Source organism: Buteo buteo, chromosome 13, assembly GCF_964188355.1.
Source record: "Buteo buteo chromosome 13, bButBut1.hap1.1, whole genome shotgun sequence".
NCBI classification, from domain to species: domain Eukaryota; kingdom Metazoa; phylum Chordata; class Aves; order Accipitriformes; family Accipitridae; genus Buteo; species Buteo buteo.
In genome coordinates, this window is record NC_134183.1 from 8,377,617 (window position 1) to 8,393,101 (window position 15,485).

Below are 15,485 nucleotides of genomic sequence, written 5' to 3' on the forward strand. Positions count from 1 at the left end.
CAGAGTTGCTGTTGCTCAGGTGGTGTTTCAGGCACCCTTCCTTCTAGAAGTATTAGTATCTCCTTTGAGACTTAATTTATTGCTAATGAGGTTTTAGAGCACCTTCTCTCCTACTCAGCGTGGTCTGACAAACTACTTTCCATTTCCTTATTTCTACTAGCTTCATTATTTCCTTGTTTCTATTGCTGCAGGATCGAGGCTAACAGAAAAGTGGCCTGCTGCTTTCTACCTCTTGTGCCAGGCAAATTTACAAGAAGTTATGGTTTAAGCAGCAGCTTCTGAGCTGGTGTGATCCTGTGCATGTGTATCATCCTGGTGCACCCAGCTGCTTCTTTCTGCTCCTTGCAGATGGACTGATTCTAATGCCTTTTCTGAGTATTTCATTTGCTGGCAGGCTTGGGGTAAATGACATGGCAGTTCTGCTCAGAAAGGGCAGAAGCAATTTATAACTTCTCCCCATTTTCACCCACATAACTTGAAAAATCCACTGGGTCCACTGAAGAAGACAAGTCACAAATGCTGTCATAATTTGTACAACTTAAAGTGAATTTAGATTTAAAATCAAAACAAATTTATCCAGGCTTCTTGTTACTTTCCTTAAAGCACAAGCCAGACTGTTAATGGGATTGAGTAGTTTAGGATGTGTGCTAATATATGGCAGATTTTTCCTAGCAATGCTTTGAAACCTACAGCTGAAGGATTCATTGGAGTAAGCTGCTTGACTCAATTGTTGTGAGCCGAGGCATTAAGAATCCTTTTAGAGCTGCTATGCCTAAAATGCAGGAGAAATAGCAAAGAGGCAAAGCAGGGGAAGCCTGGAACTCCTGTGTTGTGCTTTCAATTATATTCTGAGCTGAGCAGGAGAGGATGGAAAGGCTTGTGACATTCAGAATTAGGGTGTATTTTTTGTGCTGTCAGAAAACCACTAGCAAGTAGAATCAATGATGGAATGAGATGTTCATGAAGGATGGAGTCTTCAGTGAACGTCTGTAAGCAGCTTTTGAATGTAATGGGGAAAAAAATCCCTCTGCATCTCTTCCCTTACAGGAATTGCCTTTTGAGCCTTGCTGTTACCCTTAGTCTGCCCATCAGCTGACAGTAATAATAATAGCCTGTTTCTGATCAGTGGATTCAGCTGCTGCCAAACTCCTTAAGTTTTGTGCCTACCTCTACTTTTCACTTGAACTCCCCTTGTCTGGGATCTCGTAGAAGCTTGATGTCTCCAAGAGCTAATGCTTAATGCTTGGAAGCACTCTGAGGGCTCATTGGCCCTTATTAATGTTACTGCCAGTCAGGCTTTGGCAGTGCTCTCCCCTTCTGCTTTATGCGGTCTCATTGGGGTCTGGCACTGTAAAGTGCCCCTTCACTGCAGGAGCTGAGCTGCTGTTAACACTGGCTGCCAGTGCTTGAAAAAAAATCCTTTCTTATGGCCACGCTGGCAGCATGTTCCCTAACCATTGCAGACCTGTTTCTCTGCAGAGAGGAAAGTCTTGGATCACAACTAAAGAACAGCCCAAATTTTCCACATCTGAATACACATATTGGGTACCTAATATGGGACACTGTTTTATAGTGGCCTGAGTTTTAGGTCAAATGCTTTCTTGTAATGTGAGCTCTTTTATAGGGTTGCATCTGTGGTGCCAAGATTCTCTAGTCCTAGAAAAGCTTGGCCTGAACCTCTTTTTTTTTCCCCAATAGTAATGCAAGCTTTCCTGAGATGTTTAGCAACTGAATGTTTGCTGAATTTGTCTAACAATTCTATTAGAAGAACATAATGTTGGAAGGAAAAGTACTTTTCATCTTAGTCATAAGGCCAGAGGCATGTCTGGTTAGTGAGAGAATGAAATTTTTTTACAGCTTAATTGGTCTGTTTCTTAGAATATGGTTTGTATCTAGTGCAGCTAGAATAAATGCATGCCTGGACCGTAATCCTAAATTCAGCCTGCAAAGCACGTCACTGCCTATGTGGCCTCATGAATTGGGATGTCTTTAATAAAAGCAGGACTGGGATCTGGTGTTGAATTGGCATGGCTGAAGAATGAGACAGACTTTAGTGGAAGTTTTCTTCTAAAGCCCAACAGTCCTTGCTAAACCACATTGTTTGACTTGGTGATCTCTCTCAAGAAAAGGCTACGGTTGTGTTGCAAATGTAGCTGATTCCCTGAGGTAAGCCAGCTGGAGAAGACTGATTCCTTCGGTAGCTGCCACAAGCCCTTGGTCACAGAAAACTTGATGCCTTCACTGTCAGCCGCAAGCCCCAAGTGCTTGGATTATTTCTATGCAGCAAGCACATCAACCTCTTCCCCCGACATTATGATGACAGGGTGTTTGGCAAGCTTTCCAGATTAGGTGCAACTTACAAGAGGACTAGCAAAACCCAATGTGAAAACGTTGCTGTAGCAATTAAGATGGCCCTTGAGATCATCCTGCTGTTGATTAATTTGTTCCAGCTGTTGCCTGGGTAGAAATGGTCCCTCTCAAGCAGAGCCCCTTGCCAAACATGTCTGGGTAGTTGTTTCTGGTTGAGGAAGGGCCTTTTCTTCATGCTGTGCCTGTGGAGGTGGGTAGACTGAGGTGGCCTGGAGTTCTCTGGTGGCAGTTGCAAGCTCTACGATGATAATAGTAAATGGTTGCAGGGAAAGGGGATTGTTTTCTCCATTTAACTACTTTATCCTTTAGTTAGTCTTCCCTGTGGCAGGGGAAGTAAGCAACTGAAGTAAATGCTCTTCTCAGTGTGAATGGTCATCTTCCATTGACTGGCTGCGTGTAGCCACAAGACTGCATAGGCTTACATGTCAGGAGAAGGGGCTGAGGCCACAGCTGGATGTCAGCAGAGAGGCGTGAATTTCTTCCCTTCTTGGCTCGGTGGTCCGCAGCCACCTGAGAGGTGAGTCTTCATTGCTTTTTATGCTTCCTGTCACTATGGCCTCTGTTGAGAGATGTGTTTCCTGAGTGGGAGGGCTGAACCTGCCCTCTCACAGCTGTTGCAGGGTCTCAGCCCTCTCCTGCTGCTTCGCCTCCGAGCCGTGGCAGCCTTGAGCTAAGGGGTCTGGCGGTGCTTAGGGAAAAGGCTTCGCATCGAGCGCTGCGCGCCCGGCTCCCTGCCGCCCTCCCCGGCGGCTCTGCCTTCGCCTCAGAGCGGGAGGCGGGAACTTTTCCCGCCCTTTCTCCCGTCTGTGGAGGCGGCAGAGGGCGCTGCCGTCCGCCATGGCCGTTCCTGTCAGGCGGCTCCGCGCAGGGCGGCGGGAGTGTCCTTAGGACAGATTTCTGGGCCGTGGCACTACTGGCTCTCTACGGGTGTGCCACTAAAAAGTTTTGTTTCTTGTGGTAATGGTGGACCAAGGGCTACAGGAGCCCAGGGCAGTCCCAGGAAGCACTTTTGTCCCCTAGAAACGTGCTGACGTGTCCTGGGTGAGGTCGAGGTGCTATTCATGGCTGCCACCATTGAATGCCTTCTGAGCATGGTGTAAATGCACTAAATACTCCACCTTCCTGACACTTTACCCTCAAGCTGGTAAGTACCCAGTGTCCATCCCCTGCTCAGCAGAGGGTCAGCAATGCTGTTCCTTATACTGCCTTTGCAGCAACCTCTGCTTTTGCTGCCTAAAATAGGACTGTGAAAGCTACAAAGCAACAAAGGAGGGAGATGGGAAATTCAAGCAAGTGGTCTCTTCCACCACCAGCTCTGAGCAGAAAAGGAGAATGCCCTGGTGCTGGCAAAAGTCATACCTGCAAGGTCAGTCAGCTGTGCCAGGGACTCCAGAGGGACTGACTTTCTTGTAATGAAACGTGGTTGTGTAAACAAACTCCTCATTTTCCTCTTGCATCTCATGAAGGTGTGCTTTTATAAGTGTTGGCTGAACTCTGGGAATGATAGGAGGAGGGTTGCTGGGAGCACAACAAAGACAGGAGAGCTAAAAGGCTCCCTCCACTTGTGGTCCGTTTCAGTAGAGAGGAAAGTAGCTAAAAAGGTACTTTGATGTGTGGCTGTTACCACTGCACACCTCTTCCCCAGCTAAATGCATAGAGACTGCTGCTCTCTAGCTCTTTTGTGTCTAGAGCTAATTTATATTTTAAAATGGCTTTTTTGTGAGGGGTTCTCTTTAAGATGAATGGTCCTTAACACATGCTGACAGCAGCAGGGAGAGTCACCCTAGGTAGGAAGGACCTGTATCTCCATAGGCAGAGCCCAGCCTGTCACTGACTCTTCCCCTTCAAAAGATATGGATCTCTATGCTCCTGTCACAAATTACTCTGTATATTATGTGCTTATTCCTAAAGAAACTCTGAATGTTGTTCATTTGTTTAAAGTCAATCTTCTGTTCTCTGCTTAGTGCAGGGACTTCAAAAAATCAAGCTCGGATTCTGCTCACAGTCTCCTTCCTTAAAGGGAATGTAGCTTTATCAAATTGCTGTGCTGAGCCCTTGAAAAACAGGCTGAGCTTTTAAAAAAACCAAATCTGCTACACAAGGACATCTCTGAGTCAGCTGTTACAACTCAAGTTCTGATGCAGGTAAGAGTCCAAGGAAGCAGAAAATATGGCAGGTTCAAGTAAAGGCTTATTGTTATTTTAAGAGAACCTGCTAACTTAGGTGGTATATTGAGTTAAAAGTGGTTTAAGCTATTGCTGAGGGAGCTTTATACCAAACTGCAAAGTCTGAAGATTACTGGATTTGGAAGAGTGTCTGTCCTGTTGGCCACAGGAGTGGAATTTGGGAGACGTATTCTTAAAGGGTGTGATTTTTCTACAGACAAGTACATCCTCTTGTCTTTATTCTGACACAGATAAGAGCAGATGAAATGCAGGCTTGTGACAAAAGGAGGTGTGATAGCCCTTAATTGGTTTGATGGCCTGTGACTTGTCACTGCTGTGACATTTTGCTCACAGTTCAGACCTGATGATATTTGCCTGTACTTTCATTATAGGAACACATTTTGAATGTTAATGAAGAGTAATGATGACTTTAAAAAAAAAAATCCATCTCAAGGAAATTCAGTTCTATCAGGTTAGGCCTGTGAGGCACATTTTCTGGAAATAATAAAACTTAAGCACTTAAGTGGTAGTTACCTACCGTGGAATTAACCTTTAAAAAAGACTGGTTTAATTTTATACTTAGTTGACTTGTTGGAGACTCCACAGCAGGTGGCAATGCCTCAGTCCTAAAGGCTCAGGAAGCACAGAAAGACTTTACTAAAAGCAGTCTTAGAGTCGAGGCACTATGACTTCTGTCATGCAACGTTCAGGGTCCATTCTGAAAAAGGCTTTTTTTTACTATGGTAAGTGGAACGTAAGAATTTCAAAGTGAAATATCATGTCATCTCTCTGAAGTGCATTGCACTTTCAAAGACTCTAACCTTGGGTTGGATAGAAACCACTCCTAGTCTGTTTCAGCTTTATTTAATGATGTTGCATAGGCAGATTCCTCCCTACTGTTCTCTGTGCCCATTCAGCTGTTACTTAGAGGTTAATTTGTTAAACCATTAGAAAACCCTGTTTGAGGGTAAGATCTTAACCTAGCGATTTTTTTCTTAGCACACAAGAAAAATGCTTATTTCTCAGCAGCTATCATCATCGCCATGAATGAATGTATCAAAGCTCCATGTGCCTCATTAGTTAATAACATGGGAAGCAGGTACTATTAACACTGGTAGATTTTCTTTGACAAGAAGCAGTAGATAGTAGCCGTGATCTTTTCTTGTTTCATAAGACTGAACAGACTTGGTTCAGCAGTTTAACTTGCTCACTGATGTGCTTGTCTTAAGACTGCTTATGCACGGAAAGGAAACTTTCCATTAGAACATATACTGCATGGAAGTGACTCAAATTCTATAAATCATTTCCTTGTTAAAGTGATATCTATGAAGAGATATTTATTACTTACGAGGCTATCTCCTGTACATAGGGACAGATGAGACCTCTCGTAAAATGAATGGGGATCTATCTACAGAACATTAAGGAAATTAAATATCTGCAGTGGAATAGAGCATGAGGTACTGATAGGCTTGTTAATATTAAGTGGGAGAAAATGTTCTTCATCCTATAAAATAAATGGCAAGTTTTGGAGGCAATCCCCTTGAGAAGAGTCTGAGTGTGTCTTCTAATGCCAGGCTAGGCAAACCACTCCCAGTTTGTCCCAGATCTTTGGTAGCAAAGCATGATAAGAGTGTCTGTGCTTGCAAAACTGTAAAGGCAATATAACAGGGCACAAAAAGCATGAGTGGCCCAATATCACACAAAAGTGTCTGTCATTCTACTATAGGATAATCTGCTTTTGACAGAGAATCTGTCAAAGTTTCAAACCCAAACCTTCTTCTAGGTACTCTAACCTCCCTGCACTCTCCTCCTTATTCCCTTCCAGAGCTTAGGAGCCCTAAAAGAGTTTCATATCTGTGGTGTTGCTGTTAAGAGCTGCTCTGCCCTCCTGTGTCACTTGTTCCTACTCCTTTTCTTCTCCTAGTACATATTTGTCCTTTTCAATTTTATTTTTAACTATGTTAAAATTTTGCTGAATCAGTCAACTGAACCAGTGGCTTATGATCTTGCCTTATGATTTGGAGTAAGGGAATAATCAGCACAGGCGATTGCAGGCAAGCAGGCCCACTCATTTAAGAGGAAGCTCAGCGTTAGATCAACTAACCTGTAAGGTCAAATTGCACCAAGATGACCACCAGAACTGGTGCAAAGGTAACACCAGAGGAATATAGAAGACACTGGAAGGAAGGAGTGGCCCCTTTCAGATGGCAGTCTGTCATGGTTTAACACCAGCTAGCAACTAGGCACCATGCAGCGGCTCGCTCACTTCCCTGCCATCCAGTGGGATGGGGGAGGGAATTGGTAAAAAAACCCCAAAAAACTCATGGGTTGAGATAAAGACAGTTTAGTAGGACAGAAAGGAAGACAATAATAATAATAATAGTAATAAAATAATTGGGACATACAAAGCAAGTGATGCATAATGTAATTGCTCACTGCTTGCTGATGGATACCCCCCTAGTTCCCAAGCAGCAATCTGCCTGCCCTGGGCCAACTCCCCCCAGTTTATATACTAGGCATGACATCACATGGTATGGAATATCCCTTTAGCCAGTTTGGGTCAGCTGTCCTGGCTGTGTCCCCTCCCAACTCCTTGTGCCCCTCCAACCTTCTTGCTGGCTGAGCCTGAGAAACCGAAAAATCCTTGACTTAGTGTAAACACTACTTAGCAACAACTGAAAACATCAGCGTGTTATCAACATACTTCTCATACTAAAGCCAAAACAACACTATACCAGCTACTAGAAAGAAAATTAACTCTGTCGCAGGACACAGTCATAAAATCAGTTTAGCTGTAATATGAGACCTCCCCCTTAGCTGCGTGATTCCTTCTATCTTTATCTCTGCAAGCTTGTTAGCATCTGCTGGGGATTTTCAAATACCTGGGTATAATCATTTCAGTCTGGACAATTTAACTTTCCACTTTGATTGTTTGATTTATACTTCTGGGGCTATGATGCTTTCTGCAGAGAAAGTAATTTCTCATGGGAGAACAGACCTCTGGGCAGCCACACACCAAGGCTGTAGCCCACACAATTGGAAAGTCTTGCATTCACATATAATTGGTTTGAAAACCAGTTCAAATCCTGGGCATTTCACTGACTCAGATGAGTTCTGTATCAAACCCACAGTTCCCAGCTATGCAGAAAAGGGGAAGGGGAACAAGGATTGCTCCTTATTTGAGGCCACCCAAGCACCTCAGTGCGCCCAGTAAAAAGAAAGTATGATGGAATCACAAAGGTCATATCCTCTTTAGTTATATTCTAGCTAGTACAGGATACAATAGCAGTGAAGACGCAGTAGAATAACACATGGGCCTGTTTGCTGGTTTCTAATCAGCAGAGTTCCTGCTGTTGCCATTACTCTACCAGTTATTCACTGTTGTTACCTGCTCTGGTTACCAAACCAGGAAGATTAAAGTTAGTACAGGCTTGCCTGGCCTTGCATCTTCAGTTTGCTCTCTTAAGACACTAACTACACAGATAGGTCAGGGGATTAAAAGGAGAAAGCCTGAGCTGTGTCTTAGTACAGTGCAGAGTCTTTTGGCTCAGACCCGGATAAAGTCCGTCTCTCCAGCAGGGTGTAATACCATCTGTACAGTGTGTTGGTCTGTTGTTTTGGCTGACCTCTGGGTAGGGGCCATGGGATGCTGGCTTCCAGTGTAACAGGATCATCCAGTCTCACTGAATGGCAGACAACTGGGCAACAAAGTGCTCCTGAAATATTCAAGGAGGCTGTTTTGAACGTATGTAACTTAATTGTCTTGGTTTCTTCTTGCAGTCATGAATAGTTTATTTGGCTTCCTCAGGTTATTGCTGGGGAAGAGGACCCTGGAGACCTTCTAGCTCATCTTAAAACAGCAGGCAGGAGAGAGCAGAGGCCTTACTGGTTTGAAGCAGTAGGAGGCCACGAATTCTCTCTCAATATCCTCAGGTACAGGCTCAAGGGAGAATGTTTTCTGTCAGTATGAGGCAGCATGTGATATAGAAGGAACAGAGCAGATATATTAATGCAATGAGACCTAGGGAAAAAAAAACAACCCAACAACAAAAAAACAACAACACAAACTAGAGGAAGAAACTAGCTTTATGGGCTGCAGGGTCCTGACTGGATTGTTAATTCTACTCGCTATAGAACAAAACCAAGAGAAGACTCTATTTATACATTTATCAACTTTCATCTTAAAAATAGTTAGGTATAACATTTCATTGACCAGCCCTGTTACCTGAACTATTACCAAACAAGCAAGGTGGTTGTGAATTTATGCAGTGTCATTTCTCTGCTCAATCACGACCAGTTTCTATTCTCTTATTCATGTGATTTAGCCATTCTTTAAAACTGAGTTACCTTCTTACCTCTCTTTTCTGCAATAGCATCAATGCTTTTATTTTATGTAGCTGACATAAGAATTTGCAGTGAAAAGGTGGGTTTGATGTGTTACCACTCTTTAATAACATTTTAAAATAATAGTGGCTGAATATTAACTGAAAAGACATGGTATTTTGTGTAAATGAAGGAATCTTTAGGAAACTGGGGAGCCTTGTGTTCCTTCCATCTGCTGCTGGATTCCTCACTCAAAGCAGTTTCTTTAAGGTAAAAGGGCTTTTAAGTCAGAGGACGTGGCCAGCTGGAAATTCCCCTTGGTACTGGGTAGCATATAGCTGGAAAAGCCAGTGTACTTCCCAGCTCCTTCCTGCACCCAGCACTGCCTTCTCAACCCTGTGTGTCCTGACAGAAATGGGCAGAGAAGGGCAGTAAATTTGGAGCAGTGCAAACAAGATTTTAGTTCAAAAAATGACTTAATTGTCATTGCATGTACCAAATGTTGAGGGTGCTGTGCATGAAGGCAAGTTGTGTCAGTATTCATACTCTTGTCTGAAGTGAATCTGTCTTGTTATTGAAGAAATGATTTGGGCAAAACTACATGGTAAATCAGTGGTTGAGGTGGGCATTGTACCCAAGTCTTGGGCCACAAACTCCACTGTCCAGTCTGCTCAGGGATCTAGAGCTGAAATCTGGAAACGTTTCATTTTACCTGGTGCTTATGTCCTCCTCCCTTAAAAAGATATGAACAAACTGCCAGCACTTTAAAAGACAAACAAATGCAGTGTTTAGTCCATGCAGAGAATTCAGGTTAGAGGTGCTGAGGCAGACAGGCTTGAGACTGAGGTGGAGGGGGAATATTTGCACAGCATCAATTTAGCCTTTCTCATCTTGGTGTAGCTCAAAGCAGACAGTAGTCTGATAAGAAAGTAAACTTGATCAGTACCTTCATCTTGGTCATCCTCCTCAGGCAAAAACCAATCATACCATCTGAGACTGAGACTTCTGACAAATCAAAGAAATCAAAGAAACAGCAGGCTCCAGTTCTGCCTTGGGTATACACAGCCTTGAAGAGGCTCCAGCTAATAATGACATAGAGTTTGTTAGAGTCACTTCCTCCTCAGGAACTGTGAAGGGCTGGATTTTTCAGAGAGGTTTCTTTTCCCCGCCATGCACACATTAGAAGTTTAGAGCTAAGAGGCCTGCGGCTTTTTTTCCAAGATTGGATAAGGAAATCATGATCCAGATAACATCAGTCATTCTGGGCTTTACAAAAAAGATCTCTCTTTGCAGAGAGGGATAGAGAGTTATTTATAAATAATGAATAAAAGAACATGATGAAATAGTTAACTAAGGTGTTGCTCTACAGCCTCATTCTTATAAGCTATGAGAATTGGCCCATCCGGTGACAGAAAGCTTAGGTAAAGTGTGTTTCTTAAGTTCTCCAGCTCAGTGCCCAGTTTTTGAAGGCTCATCCACTAAGAAGCGAAGACAAAGTACAGTACATAACAGCCAGGGGGGTCTTGGAAGGAGATAGGAAAACAGGCTCCACCCAAACTAATGCTGTTAAGCATCTGATATCTTATCTTAACAACACTCATCACTTTTTATGTTAGGGTCACTTTTTCTGATTGCTGGCCACACCTGAGTTTATCTTGTTTAATCTCCAGCTCCTCTGGAAAACCTTTTGGGGAGGGGATAGGGGGTAGAAGGGGACTTTGACTTAAAGAACCAGGGTCATCCTCAGAGTAGTTAAATCCTGCATGACCATGCTGTCACTTCACAACCTGGTGAGTGCAGAGGGAGACTGCATCTACAGAGTAGACTGTGTTTGCCCTGTTACCTGCTTTCTTGAGAAAGACCTAGGAAGGGGAAAACCATCACTGAAACAGACAGCAACGTTGCATGGACATAATCACCTGCTGCAAGTAACCTTGACCTGTCCGCAAAAGTTTTGTTTAAAGGGGAACATGGCTTTATTTGGAAATTCAAGTTGAAAGGAGAGTTAGTCATTCTGCTTGATTTGGACTGAGATTTAGGCATAATGAGGACAAAAATGGTGTCAGTTTTGCTGTCTTTTCAGTGTTGAGCTGGAAACTACTTTTCTGTTGTCAGCAGAGAGCTTGGTATTGGCAAGGAGAAGAGAGCAGAGACTGAGCTATCCATGCTTGGCTTCCTGAAATAAAACTCCAGGGATGCAGAAGAAAGAAGCCGATGATTTAATCCTTTTCACTAGCCTAAGCTCTTATTTAGATAGTATTCACGGTGCCTTGTCTGGTAGCCTCTTAGGTTATAGCAGACATGTTTTGGTATTGGAAACGACCTTTCCTTTTCAGTCTTTCTTTGGAGATGTACCTAATCACACCACATCTGAGCCTGATTCTTGCCTAGGTGAAATCCCACCTCTTCTTTTATCCAAAACTCTGCCAACCAGCTGGTGATATTGCTGGTTGAAAAGTTCAAAGGTACCATGAGAAAGCTTGAATTATTGATGCCACTTTCCTTCCATATGCCTGTAATCAGCTGCTGTTTGGGCACAACCCAGCCAGAATTGATGTTAGACTCCAACGTTGGGCAGGCTTGCAAGGATGCTGGAACAGACTCCAGGCTGCAGGGAAACAAGGCACAGGAGAATGAATATGTTACCGTATGCATGAATATGACCTATGATATGCGGTACTGAGAAGGTCACCAGAATCAGGACAGACAGCATAGGTATGTTGAAAAAGTTACTGTGCAGAGTGATAATGAAGGAGCCTGAGCAATTTGTACAGGTGAATGAAAATAGAAACTGTTAAGAATTAAGTTCCAAGCACTTCCCTTTAAGATTAAGAATTGTACTTTTTCCTCTGTATGAGTTGGGAGAAACCACTGTGTTTAGGGAAGATTAGACTCACTTCTCTACTAGTCTTAAAATAACAGCATGAGCTATCAGCTCTTCTTTTTGTCTGTAGATTCATGCTGTGTTCTGTCACTGAGGTTCTCCTTTCTCTGATGCAAAGTATTCTTATTTCTTCTAAAAGGGAAGAACAAAATCGAGTTGTTCTTTTTCCTGTAGTGATTTAGATGAAGTTGGTATAGTGAGGGGAGTTGAAAAAATGATGAGCAGGATCTTTCACCTGCTCCAGTGTGTCCAGGAGGCAGATGGACCAGGTCAGTTAATCAAAGCAGGTCTGATGTCAAAGGAATTGTTTATATAAGCAGTGATTCATCTTACCATTCTCAGTAATAACAGTGGTGTTACAAAACAATATGCTCTAAAATCCTGTCTCAGAAGAATTGTGAACTCTAGGTTTTCACATTCTAACCTAGATTCAGAGTTTGGAGTCCTTTCTTCACAGTGAGTCAAACCAAAGTCCTGTGTCTAAACTCCCTACAAATTTGGGCAGTGTTCCTGATCTTCCTCATCATCCAAGTATTGCAGCATTTTTGTTTTGTGAAAGGCTTTAACTTTCCAGTCACATGACTATCTAGCAGTAGCACATAAAAGCAGACCTTCAAAATTTTTTTTTCTACTGCATTTGGCATTGTTAGAGAAGCAGTATCAACATTAAGCCCCCAGGAGGATAGAATATTAACAACTATTCAGTACTTAGGATTTAGGGTCTAATTCAGCTACCATTAATCTCAGTAACAAAAGTCTTGTTGCAGGATTTAGAGATCTAGGCCACTAGTATTGGTATATTAAACGGGGAGGGAGGGCTGAAATAAGGTGACCAGACACCTACGTATTATAGAGAGTACTGTTTAGAGAGAGGGATAAAAGAAGAGGATTTGATGTTAAGAGATGAACTCTGTACTATGCAACATGTGTCCAAGATGTTTTGAATAGTGTCAACTCTAGACCAGAGCAAAAAAGCAAGTTTAGAGGGAACACTGAAGACACTGATTGTTGAGAAACCTTTAACTGTACATAACAGTGCTGTCAGGGCAGCAGCTTTTTGCTCAGCGTCAGAGTTGCTACTGAGAAAGAGGGAGATAGTGTTTTTTCCAGTTGCAGAAGATCGGTCTGTCATGCAGAAGAGTGCAAAATGGGTAGTATGCAAAAAAACCCATTTGCAATAAAACAATATGCTTTATATATACCTAGTGTGCTTTTTTTGGAGCATCAGCCTTCCTGGACTGTGTAAATCTCAAATGTGGTTTTGCTGCCCTCCTTGGGGTGATTAAGGTGAGGCAAACTTCAATTCACTGAGTTGTTCTTTACCAGTTTGTTCCCAGAGCACTGGAATGCATTTTTTTAATGGCTTGGGGGGTTGATTTGTTTGTTTTTAAATAACTTGTAAGGATGCTTGGACAAGTTGTAGTCTGCAAGGAAGTCATGAGGTATTCTGGAGAGTGGATGGATTTCCATCCAGCAGAGTAGGCTGTCTTCTTGAGGTACTAAATGTTAAAAATTCTCGTTAGTTGTCAGACTTTATAGTAGCTGCAAAGATTTAAAGCTTTATGCTGAATTGAAGTCTTGACTGTGTACTCTTCCCCTGTCCCCCTACCTTAGGGCAAGGAGAGGCCTGTGGATGGAAGCAAGTTTCAACAGATCTTGGCCAGAACTCTTCTGGGCTTGTAGCATGTGTACAATAACCAGCAAGGGTTTACTTTCCATTATGAGGAAGAAAACGTGTACCATATAGTATAGCTAATCCTCCCAGCTCAATCCCGTCTCTCAAGAATTCCCCACCAGCCCTTGTGCGTCTTTGCAGTCCCCATTACCGTTGGGTATGGCTGTCAGAGCTTGTCCACTGCAACCATGGTCACCGAGATGCAGGGTTCAGAGCTGTGAGACAGGTAAATACGCCGCCAGCATCCCATAGTAGCCCACCATCTGACCGAAGGCTTCCAGACACTGTATATCGGCTTTTAAATAAATAAGTTAATGGTTTGTGGAGTTATGATGATAGTAGCAATTAGTAACAAAATCTTGACTGCTAGGTCCTCTGTTACCTATTGAGAGAAATTGTAAGGCTATGATGGGTGGAAATTTCTCTTCTGCCTGTAGAGAATCTATGGAGTTGGCTGAAAAACAAAGAGAAGGAGAAAGAAGGAGCAAAGGGAAAGAAGAGTTTAACAAAGAAAGAGGTGAGAGGACAAAACATATAATGGAATTTCCTTGTGTTCTGTGTGTTAGCTTGTTCCTTGACCATCATTGGCTAATGTAATCTTTAAGGTAGTTACAAATGCCCCTAACAGGAGGCTTTTTACCTTTTTTTCTTTGGAAAGATGTTGCAGACTGTTGGGTTTTCTTGGTGTAAGATTTTTTCCTTAGTCCCATTTTCCTCCATTCACCTCCAAGTCTTCCTTTCTCTGGTCCATGATTTCCTTTCAGTTATGCTCTTACTGTTTTCTGGTTTGGACCTTTGCCTTGAAGTGTTTAGTGACTGGGGAATCAAAACCAAGCTCTGCCATTAGCACTTCATTCAGACAAACGGGTAGAAGTGGAGTCTGGAGCACAAGTGGTATTTTGGTCTGTCTGAAGCAACAAGAGGTTGACTCATAAAATAAAGGATCTTTATAACTGGAAAGGATAGAAGTGATATTTTCCAACAGGCTGAAAGGTCAGGACTAATCCTTTGGGCACTTTTATATCCTTTATTTCCTGCCTATGATTAGAGGAAGGATAAAGAGATAAGCAATACTGATTAACACTTCAAATACTGAACTTTTCCTAGACTGTCAGCTAATAACAGTGCACTTGGGAGGAGTTGTGTGGACATGCTGTTACATAGTGGAGTAGTATTTGCTTTTGACTTCTTGCTCAGTTTAGCCAGATCCTGGAAGGCATTGAACACTTGTTCGTGGAACACACCATTCAAAACCAGCCCCGTCATACTAAAAGAAAAGATGGAGTCAGGCAATTTCACAGACATGCACCAGGTCTGCATTAGGAGTTTTCTTTGGCATACAAACACTTGCCAGGATTTATGCAGTGTGTTTTTGCAGTACAGTTATTTATCAACAAAAATCCTGATGTAGAATCAGTTATAATGATTTCAAAATCCTTTTGCTGTGGGCAACTAACATATGCTATCCTAAAATAAATAAATAAAAAAAAGCAATTTTCTGTCAGTATTTTATGTCTTCAGAAGCAACTCTGAAATGTAGACTTATGCTACAAAGTTAACCTAGTTTCAACTGCCTTTTCCTGCAGAGATTATCAGTTTACAAGATTGGATTGTTATTGTTGTCCACTCTATTATATTTCTTTTTCTACCACTTTATTCTCTCTTTTTCCCATTCCTCATTAATTCCCTTATTTATTTAGCCTTCTGTCCAGTAAGATTTCAGGAGAGCTGTTCAGGGACAGACATTATTTGCTATGAGAGCTGGTTTCCTCATACATTTTGCTATTTGGGCTAAATTGAGTATGATCTGTTCCTTAATGTTCTTCTCTTGCACTGCAGAAAGTTTAAAAGGTTAGCCCTTGGAAAACCAGATACTATTTAACTGTAATTATGATATGTATTGAAATTTATTTGTACTTATTTGTTTGTTAAGAGACAAGTGCTCAAATAAAAGAGGGAAGAATAATAACAACACAAAAAATGGGGCTTATATTTTTGCATCCTTTCTACTAATGACGTATCAGCTCAGCTTGTACAGATTCTAGTACTGCGGTATCAATGTGGCTTG